Consider the following 10,747-nt stretch of genomic DNA (forward strand, 5'->3'; position numbering starts at 1 on the left):
GAGCCATCAGCATGGTCTTCTAAGCATTCTGTGGGGTGAAGTGCTGCTCAGAAGATGGCAGAGCTGGGCTTGGGAGGCAGTACACCTAAGGCACCGCAGTGTGGGCTCTGAAATCAGACTGCCCGGTTTATACACTGCTTCTTCCACTTAGCAACTGAGTGACCTCAGACAAATTATTTCATTTCTCTGTTAATACAGCTTCAGTTCCTGTAAAATAAGACAACACTAGTACCTACTCCCCAGTGTTGTTCTGAGGATTAAATGAAGTTAAAATATAGAACATTTAATCAATTTCCTGTCCCAGGGTAAGTGCTCAATAAATGCTAATTATTATAACTGTGATTTCCTCTGAAGTCAACACAGAAATCTAGAGACAAGGTCTTCAATGCTAATTAAATGTTGTATTCTTATTTAGCTTTATCTGGGTGGGGTGAGGGGGAGGCTCGGGAGGGGATGAGTTCCATGGGGCCAGAGTGGATCATGGGTGTTCACCAAGGCGGCATAGGGTTCAGAGAGTCAGAGCGTCCAGCTGAGTCGAGGTTGGTTAGGATTACTGCCTAAGAATAGATACTGACAGCTAAGGCAAGAGACAGGAAGGAGATGAGGGCTGTGAAGCCCAGAGTTAGGATCAGGTAGGAGCTCTGAACACCCTTGGGAAGCTCTCATTTTGTGGACAGCGGGTCTGGATCAGGGTTAATGCCTTTTCTTTCTATAGTAATTAGGGTCGGCTTCAGCTGTGAGTTTTGAAAACATGTAACAGTGGCTTGAACAAGATGTGTATTTTGTCAAAGAGTAGAAGTAGAAATCCCAAGGCTGACTTGTGGCTCTGCTCCTTCCGGCTCATGCCTGCATCTCTGCAGGGTCTGGCTTCATCCCCATGGTCCAGTTGGCATCCACAGCTAGGCAGCAGGATGCAAAGGAGGTGAAGAAAGGAAGTGGGGTGGGGCACTACTGCTATAACAAATGACCACAAAGTTAATGATTTAGCACAGCACTAACTTATTATCTATAATTCTGGTTGTCAGAAGTGTAAAATGTGTCTCATTGGGCTAAAACCAAGGTGTCAGCAGGACTGGGTTCCCTTCTGCAGGTTCTAGAAGAGAATCCATGTCTTGCCTTTTCCAGCTTCTACAGGCCACCTGTTCCTTAGATCACAACTTCCTCCCATCTTCAAAGTCAGCACTGGCCAGGTGAGTCTGTCTCCCAATGCCATCTCTCTGGTCCTGATTCTTCTGCCACCTTCTTCCCCATCTAATGATTACATTAGACATACCTGGATCATTCAGACTAATCTCCTTATTTTAAGGCCATCTTATTAGCATCTTTAATTTAATGTGTAACTTCAATTCCCCCTTGCCATGTAATATAACATATTCATAGGTTCTGGGGATTAGGACATGGGCATCTTGGGGGGGGGGGGCGCATTATTCTGTCTACCAACAGGCAACCATGGCAAAAGTTCTATCACTATAGAAGAAAGGTACGTGCCACACTCCCCAACAAGGCTATGATCTCAGAAAGTGGGAGTCCCTCCCCCCCCACCCCCCGCCCAGTTCCACCATAATGATGTGCTCATGGTGGAGGAGGTAAGCCTTCTTGTTTGCCCAGCATCTCTGAAGGATGCTCTTCCCTTATGTGTAGTCCAGCTGGTTCAGGTGGGGCAGGCCCATCCTCTCAGCTGCTGGTGGTGCCAATCCGAATTCTCCTACTCACTGCAATTGCTTCAGGAAATGGGCATGTCACCCAAGCCAGGTCTATCATGTCATTCCTGGGCTGGAATTTTGGAAATAATGGTCTCCTTTCAAAATTTCCTGCAGTTGCATGCCCGGGTCCTGAAAACAGTGGTGTGCATCTGTTCCCAGACTTAAACACCCACCAGCACTCTTTCCTTTTTCCCAGGTGGATGGAACCTTCTCTGCTGTGCAGGGCTGGAAAGCCTATAAGACCTATCTGGATTCTAGTGTCTTTGAAGAAAGCAACACCCTCTTTGGTCATTCATTCAATGAGAAATTCATCCTTGTAATCTTGGAATTTTGAATAAAATCAAATGTGAAATCATAGTAACTATGGCAAGTTACAGAGTGCCTCCCTTTACATCATTATCTCCTCTAAACCTAACCACAGCTTATCATCCCCAATTTACAAACCCACAGAGGGTAAGTTAATTGCCAGGGACTTTCTTACAATAAGAAAGTATGTGCTCAGAAAGAATTCAATCCCACTGAACTAATTAATACGTAAGTTTTACCTAGCAGTTAACTAAAAATAAGTGATTTGTCAACATATGACAAGAGTACCCATCTGTGCTCCCAATGGGACTGCTCAACCTCTATGTATCTTCTATATGACTCTGTTATGAGAAAAGTCCCATGGCGACACATAGTTGGAAGACCACTGGGATTGTAGAAAGAGTCCAGATCTTGGAGACAAAGGGTCGGATTAAATTCTGGCCGAACTGGTTTGGCTCAGTGGATGGAGCATCGGCCTGCGGACTCCAGGGCATGTACCTTGGTTGCGGGCACATCCCCACTGGGGGGCGTGCAGGAGGCAGCTGATCGATGTTTCTCTCTCATCGATGTTTCTAACTCTCTATCCCTCTCCCTTCTTCTCTGTGAAAAATCAATAAAATATATTTAAAAAAATAAAAAATAAAAAATTCTGGCTCTGCCGCTAACTAGCTATGTACCTTTGGATAAGTCAGGTAACCAAGCTGAGCTTCAGTTTACTGAAAAATGGAGCTACAAATACCCATTGCTGAGGAGTGCTGTAGGGATTTTAGAGAATCTTGTTAAAGTACCTAGCAATGAGCTTATAGTCAATGCTCAATGCATGGATTGATAGTAGTTAGGTACTATAATTGGTTGATCTGAGACAAAGAAATAGTCTCAATGAGTGGGAGGATGGTAAGGGCAGAAAACCTCTTGAAAGAGACCTGGGAGAGGGACTGTTAGGGGACTGTATGGGCAGAGGTCATCAGACAGCAAGGTGAGAGGTACAGGGAGGTTATAGCATGGACCAGGTGCTGTGGAAAGAGTACTGAGAGCCACAAAAGATAAGTGGTTCCATTACCAATAGTGCCAAGGACCCCATGGCCTAGAACCCAAGGGCTGGCTGGATTAAGAACCACCTCTAAGACCTTTCTCCCAGAGGGAACATTTGCCCAGATGCTGACCTAATACCAAGACCCTTGGGTTGACTTCCTATGCAAAAGGGCTGTGGCTCTTGAGCAAGTTCACCTGCTCTGCTCTTCCATCACTAGATAAGCAACCCCTCTGTCTCCCACCCACTGTCTCCCTCATCTCTCTCCAGAAGTCCGAGTAGAAACATTCTCTAGAGCTGCCTCTTCTTGCAAAACCATGGGAAGGAAGCTCCTAAAAAGCAAATATTTGGTCTCATAAACATGTCATAAATCCATAATCAGTTCTCTACATTCTTTATGTTTTTATTGATGCGTCTAATATTGTTCCGCCCTTGACTTTGAACCCACATCTTCTGGGTCCAAATTACTAAGAAGTGGCTATTCACAGGAGATTTTATTACTATTTATTACTTTTTTGTCAACGGGGCGGTTGCTTCTTTTTTATTTACCTCCAAGAAAAATATATTCCCTGGTGCACCCAGACAAAATGTGATATTAGATATATTTTCATTTTTCTGCAGAAGTGTGATATTGTCTAACCTAAATCTCCAAGAGGTCAGCTTGCCTTAAGGGATTCAGAGTGGTGTCTATTGCATGGGAACCTAAATCAACTTCCTTCCCTTAGAATGAATGAACTCAGGACAAGTGTCATCTGATGTCCAGCACACCCCTTGCAAATCTATAATAATAAAAGCTTAATATGCTAATTAGACCAGACAGCCGAACAACCTTCTGGACAACCTTCTGGACAAAGCCATGGCTGCAAGGGCCAAGCTCCTTGCACGAATTTCGTGCATAGAGCTTCTAGTTCTATCATAAATATGCATGAACCACAAGAAGGGATGGGAGCCAACTCTTGATTAACCAGCCTTCAATCAACCAGAACTCTTAGTTAACCAAAACTTTTGTACTTGGCTTCAAAGAAAAAGACTAAGGACATGGAAGAAAGAAGCTAATACTGAGAGGTTAGCTTTAGAAACAAATGTTCCAGTGGCTGTTATTTCGAGCCAATACTTCAGTAGGAGCTTACAGGGTGCCAGTCACTGTGCTGAGTAGCTTACATATATTATCTAATGTAATCCTTACAACAACTCTTGAAGGAAGTACTGTTATTAACCCCATTCTACAGATCAAAAACTGAGGCTTAAAGTGATTACATAAGTTGCCCAATCACAGAAGACTGACCTTGAACCCAACACTCTAGCTCTAGAATCTACAGGCTTGACTTATACCACCTTATTCTAGGAATCAATAAATTCAGGTCCAATGCCTACACATTTTACAGGGGCACCTAGAACTACAGTTGAGGAAATAAATTCCCAAGGAAAGGAAGGGGTTGGCCTGTGGGCACCCAACCAGCAACTGACAGAGCCAGAATTTGAAACAAGTTCACCTGCAGGACAGTACCCAGAGGTTGCACATTCAAAAGATGACAGCCAAGTTCCTCAGTTTCCAGGACAGGCCTCTCTACTCTTCCCGGGGCTCATTAAAATAGGACAATGAGACCTTGGCTTTTGGGCAAATTTCCAAGAAGAAAATTTGGAGGGGAGTAAGTTAGTCACTTAATTACCTTTTTAATTTATCAGTCAAGTAACAGGACCTAATTGAAGTTTCCCGTGGAAGTTAGATTCCATAACCAACATAATAGCCAGCATTCAATAAGCACACACAATGTGCCAAGTTCTATCCCAAGTAATTTACATGCTTTAACTTAGTTAATCCTCACAAAACTTGATGACATGGGACTGATAATATCATTCCCATTTCACAGGTGATAAAATGGAGGTGCAGAGAGATTAAGCACTCTGCTAAATTTACCGGATATTTGTCCAATAGTGCTTCCACATATATTTTCTCATTTGATGTCAGAACAAACTTATAACTCAGGCAAATTTTATTATTTTTATCACCTCTATTTTAGATATGGAGAACCAAGGGGGTTGTGTGTGTGTGTTTAATTGACTTCAGAGAGGAAGGAAGAGGGAGAGAGAGATAGAAACATCAATGATGAGAGAGAATCATTAATCGGCTGCCTCCCACATGCCTCACACTGGGGACCGAGCTGGAAACCTGGGCCTGTGCCCTGACCCAGAGTTAAACCGTGATCGCCTGGTTCATAGGTCAACACTCAACCACTGAGCCACACTGGCCAGGCTGGAGAACCAAAGTTTTGCCTGGACCCTGCCACTATTAAGTTATGAACCTTGAGCAGGCTCCTGACCACTCGTGGCCCCAATTTGGGGGCCTAAATATGGTTTGGGGTGAAACTGGATTCTCTCTAAGAAACCCCCAGCTGGAATACCCAAGATAAAGAGAGATGGCCTTGTGCTCTGGAATGTCCTTCCTCTACAGCTAACAAACCTGAGATCTCTTGGCTTAAGTACAGGGAGCTTGGCGTTTCCTTAGCGGTTCTGAATAATTATGCAGCTTAATTATCCATGTGCCCAAGGGCAGAGGAGAGAGGGTGCATTTTTACACAGATCTAATCAATGACTGCTTAATTCAGGATGAAGCCTCTCTGATGGTGCAATAGCTCTATTTCCATGAGCCCCAGATGGATGGTCTGGGGCCAGCTTCCCTGGAGATTCATGTTGAGGGAGTTCACCCATGAAAAGTCCTGGGAACATCAAGGAAAAAGCCACGCGTTTCTCAATATATTCCCCTTTAGTACAAAAGGGGGGATGGGTACTGCCACCAGGCCACTCCTCTCAAGGTCTACAGCAACAGGGAGACTCTCCCATCACACATGCACGGCAAGATCAGAGGCTGAAGTCCTCATGTTTTTCTGATTATCTTTGTGATGTGTAAAATTATTTTGTAAAGCATTCAGCTCTGCTTACATTTAAAAAGGCACTGTGTTCCGGCAGCATTTGCTTTTAAAACAAAAGGTGGGAGATAAGTAAGAATTAATAGGCCTCCTGAGTACTTGGTGACCTGTCATGGCTTTGACACCTGACATTTGGAGAGTGGGGAGCAGATGAAAAATAACACAGCAAGACTTTCACTGACTCAAAAGGTTCATGGAACTGGGCATTTTTCCAGAAGCTATCAAACAATTAAAATGTATCCAATTTGGAAACCTATTAGGAGAGTGAAATTTTTTTTTTCTACCCAACACTAAATATCCCTGGTCTAGAGAACTCCCCACTAAGAGTGCTGAGTAAGGCAGAGCCCACCTCCACTGCAGAAGTCTAAAAGGCCAGATACTCACTTTCCCACCTTCCTTTGCAACCAACTCACAGCCAATTAGAGGGTCCCCTAGGCCAGTGGTCAGCAAACTCATTAGTCAGCAGAGCCAAATATCAACAGTACAATGACTGAAATTTCTTTTGAGAGCCAAATTTTTAAAACTTAAACTATATAGGTAGGTACATTGTTATTAACTTAATTAGGGTACTCCTAAGGCTTAGGAAGAGCCACACTCAAGGGGCCAAAGAGCCACATGTGGCTCTCAAGCCGCAGTTTGCCGACCACGGCCTTAGGTTTTCAATCAGCAGCTAGTGATACAAAGAAGGAGGGCCAATGGAAAGGCATTCTGGTGAGGCTGCAGCAGTAGCAGCAATGTCTGATATCCAGGGACGTGACGGCAGCAGTGGCAATGTCCTCTGGTCAGGAGAGACATCAACAGTGTCCTCACTAGTCTGCTTTTAGACACGATTCTGGCCTCCATCCCGACAGCCACCTTGCCTCCTTGTTCCAGCTCATTTTCCAAGCCTGGGTCTCCCTGGTGATTCTGTGAATTCCCCAAAAGCCTTTCCTTAAATTACTTTTCTTCTTAAATCAGCCAAAGTTGGTTTCCATTGTTTGTAATTAGGAAGTCTGGTGATGTACTAGTCATATGATTTGGGCAAGTTGCTTACTCTCCCTGACCCTCAGTTTCCCCGTGTGTAAAATGGGGGTCATACTCCCAGGTCTTTGATTTATTTACTCAGTAAATGTGTAATCGTTGAACATCTACTAGCTGTTGGGCACGGTCTAAACCAGTGATGGAGAACCTTTTTAGCTCGGCGTGCCAGCATTTTGAAAAACCCTAACTTATCTTCACCGATACAGATCCTAGGGCATTGGAAACTAAAGAGAAAATAAACAAATGGGACTACATCAAAATAAAAAGCTTCTGCACAGCAAAAGAAACCATCAACAAAACAACAAGAAAGCCCACTGCATGGGAGAACATATTTGCCAATGTTATCACTGATAAGGGTTTAATCTCCAACATTTATAGGGAACTCATACAAATCAACAAAAGGAAGATAAACAATCCAATCAAAAAATGGGCAAAGGACCTAAATAGACACCTTTCAAAAGAGGACATTCAGAAAGCCAAGAGACATATGAAAACATGCTCAAAGTCACTAATCATCCGAGAGATGCAAATCAAAACAACAATGAGGTACCATCTCATACCTGTCAGAATGGCTATCATCAACAAATCAACACACGACAAGTGCTGGAGAGGATGTGGAGAAAAAGGAACACTCGTGCACTGCTGGTGGGAATGCAGACTGGTGCAGCCACTATGGAAGACAGTATGGAGTGTCCTCAAAAATCTAAAAATGGAACTCCCATTTGACCCTGTGATCCCACTTCTAAGAATATATCCCAAGAAACCAGAAACACCAATCAGAAAGGATATATGCATCCCTATGTTCATAGCATCACAATTCACCATAGCTAAGATCTGGAAAGAGCCTAAGTGCCCATCAGTAGATGAATGGATTAGAAAACTGTGGTACATCTACACGATGGAATACTATGCTACTGTAAAAAAAGAAAGAACTCTTACCATTTGCAACAGCATGGATGGAACTGGAGAGCATTATGCTAAGTGAAATAAGCCAGTCAATGAAGGAAAAATAGCACATGATCTCACTCATTCATGGATAATAAAGACCATTATAAACTTATGAACAAAAATAGATAAAGAGGCAGAGCTGCCTCGAACAGACTGTCAAACTACAGCGGGATGGCCGGGGAGGGTTGGGGGGCAGGAGCGGGGGGAGGGGGGGGGGGCCGGGGGGGGGGAGTAAGAGATCAACCGAAGGACTTGTATGCATGCATATAAGCATAACCAAAGGCCCTAATCGGTTTGGCTCAACGGATAGAGCGTCTGCCTACAGACTCAAGGGTCCCAGGTTCGATTCCGGTCAAGGGCATGTACCTTGGTTGCGGGCACATCCCCAGTAGGGGACGTGCAAGAGGCAGCTGATCGATGTTTCTCGCTCATCGATGTTTCTAACTCTCTATCCCTCTCCCTTCCTCTCTGTAAAAAATCAATAAAATATATTTTAAAAAAAGCATAACCAATGGACATAAGACACTGGGGGGTAGGGGAGGCCAGGGGATTGTCAAGGGCGGGGGAAAAAAGGAGACATATGTAATACGCTTTATAATACTTTAAGCAATAAAAAAGAAAAAAAGAAAAGAAAAAACAAACAAACAACAAAAAAAAACCCTAACTTAACTCTGGTGCCATGTCACATATAGAGATTTTTTGATATTTGCAACCATAGTAAAACAAAGACATATTTTTGATATTTATTTTATATATTTAAATGCCATTTAACAAAGAAAAATCAACCAAAAAAATGAGTTCACATGTCACCTCTGACACGCATGTCATAGGTTCGCCATCACTGGTCTAAACTCTCCTGGGAAAGATAGACACCAACAAATTATCATAGAGATAACTTATTATAATTGTGTAAGATTCTATGAAAAATTCCTAGCAGGATTATTTATAATGGCAAAAAAAAAGGCAAATGTCTATCAACTGATGATGGAGAAAGAAAATGTGGTATATCCATACAATAGAATATTATTGAACCATAAAAAGGACTGAAATACTGTTACATGCTTCAATATGATGAACCTTGAAAAAATTATACTGGTGAAAGAAGGCAGGCACAAAAGGCCATCTATTATATGATTCCATCTATATGTAATGTCCAGAATAGACAAATGTGTAGAGACAGGAAGTAGGTTAGTGGTTTCCAAGGGCTGGGAGGAAGGGAGAATTGGGAGTGACTCGTTAAAGGTTACAGAGTTTCTTAACTCTGTGATGAAAATGTTCTGGGATTAGATCATAGTGACGTTTGTATAAATCTGTGAATAATGTAAGAACCACTGAATTGTACACTTGAAAAGGGTCCATTTGTGGTATATGGAGTATATTTCTAAGAAGGGCTTTCGTTCTTGTTCCATTATTCATCACTGCTTCCCTTGGTGCTGGGCCTTCTTTCTCACCCAATGCTGATAGTTTCCTCAATGCTGCTGAGAAAGATGGCCTCTGGTATCCCGAGATGCACATGCTTCTGGCCCAGCGGCCCCCTCAGAAAGACCCTCCCTCTCTCAAGGTCTCTCCAGATGAATTTCAGAGAAGGCCTGATTGGCCCTCCTGCCTATCTATGGATTAATCACTGTGCCCGGTAGTAACTGATTGGCTCAGCCTAGTTACCTGGCAGCCCCTGTGGGGAAGGAGACTGGCACTGACATTAGCAACCCCACCAGAACCACACAGACAGGGGGAAATTTCCCCCCAAAGGAGGGGCTGTTATAAAAAGGGGTGAGTGGGGTGAGACGGTATGCTTGACCACCACCATCTGCTCTGCTTCACTGTGCTCACTCCAGGAACCAAGCTGTCCCCGGGGTGCCAGAAACCCTCCCTAAAGGACATCCAAGATAAGACCTAAAGAGTAGGTGGAGCCCGGCCGGTGTTGCTCAGTGGTCGAGCATCAACCCATGAACCAGGTCACAGTTCGATTCCCGGTCGGGGCACATGCCCCGTGACAGGCTCCGTCCCCAGTGTGGGGCGTGCAGGAGGCAGCCCGTGGATGATTCCTTCTCATCACTTACGTTTCTCTCTATAGATCCCTCTCCCTTCCTCTCTCTGAAATCAACAAAAGCATTTATTTTTTTAAAAAGTGTAAACTAGTGAAATAAAACCCAGTCCCTGAGGAAGAATGCTACAGGCGGAGGGAATAGCTCACAGAGGATAATATATGTCAAAACGCACCAACTCTAAACCACTAAGTAACCGAGTTGTTCTTCTGGGGCCCGGGGATCCTGACCCCCAGACTAGGTCTCCTGTGCTCTGGAGAGCTGGGACCCAGACCCCGGCCTCAGCTTTCCCGCGGGAGCGCCACCCCGCGGGCCACCACTGCGCACCTCACCCGATTCCTGAAGACGCTCCCGCTGTTTCCATCACGAGCAAAATAGGTACAGTCTTGCACCAAAAATGATCTCCAGGCCACCGAGGGAGCGCACACATGGACAGTGGTCCCATAAGCTTACAATTCAGCTGAAAAATCCCCACTTCCTAGTCATGACGTCAGGCCGTGGTGACGTCACAGCCATCCTGACGTCCCAGCGCAACGCATTGCTCACGTGTTCGTGGTGACACTGATGCGAACGAACCTACTGGGCTGCCAGCAGTGTAGAAAGTACAGCACACCCAAGTATATGCAGCACATGATGATAATAAATAATTCTTTCTACTTATAAAAGAATTGATGCAAAACAGTATGACTTAACGTTGGCAGCAGCCTCATCCTTCTTGAGTTCACTGCGTCTCTTAATTGCGTTGTTTTCTCTTGTGCTGGATATAAG

General features: G+C 44.2%; 1 long non-coding RNA gene across 4 annotated transcripts; it reads left to right on the forward strand.

Annotated features, from left to right (window-relative positions):
- The first annotated feature begins 229 nt into the window (after nt 1-229).
- Nucleotides 230-2,060, forward strand: LOC138993340 (uncharacterized). Of its 4 annotated transcripts, XR_011468264.1 has the most exons (4): nt 617-632; nt 716-922; nt 1,126-1,190; nt 1,900-2,060. It is a non-coding gene; the product is annotated as an uncharacterized lncRNA (long non-coding RNA). The 4 variants fall into 4 exon arrangements; XR_011468262.1 differs by lacking the exons at nt 617-632; nt 716-922 and adding an exon at nt 230-305 and having other exon boundaries at nt 1,091-1,190; XR_011468265.1 differs by lacking the exon at nt 716-922 and having other exon boundaries at nt 567-632.
- The last annotated feature ends 8,687 nt before the right edge of the window (nt 2,061-10,747 follow it).

The sequence above is a fragment of the Myotis yumanensis genome, unplaced genomic scaffold, assembly GCF_028538775.1.
Source record: "Myotis yumanensis isolate MYYU_CA2020_CCGP unplaced genomic scaffold, mMyoYum1.0.hap1 SCAF_15, whole genome shotgun sequence".
NCBI lineage: Eukaryota > Metazoa > Chordata > Mammalia > Chiroptera > Vespertilionidae > Myotis > Myotis yumanensis.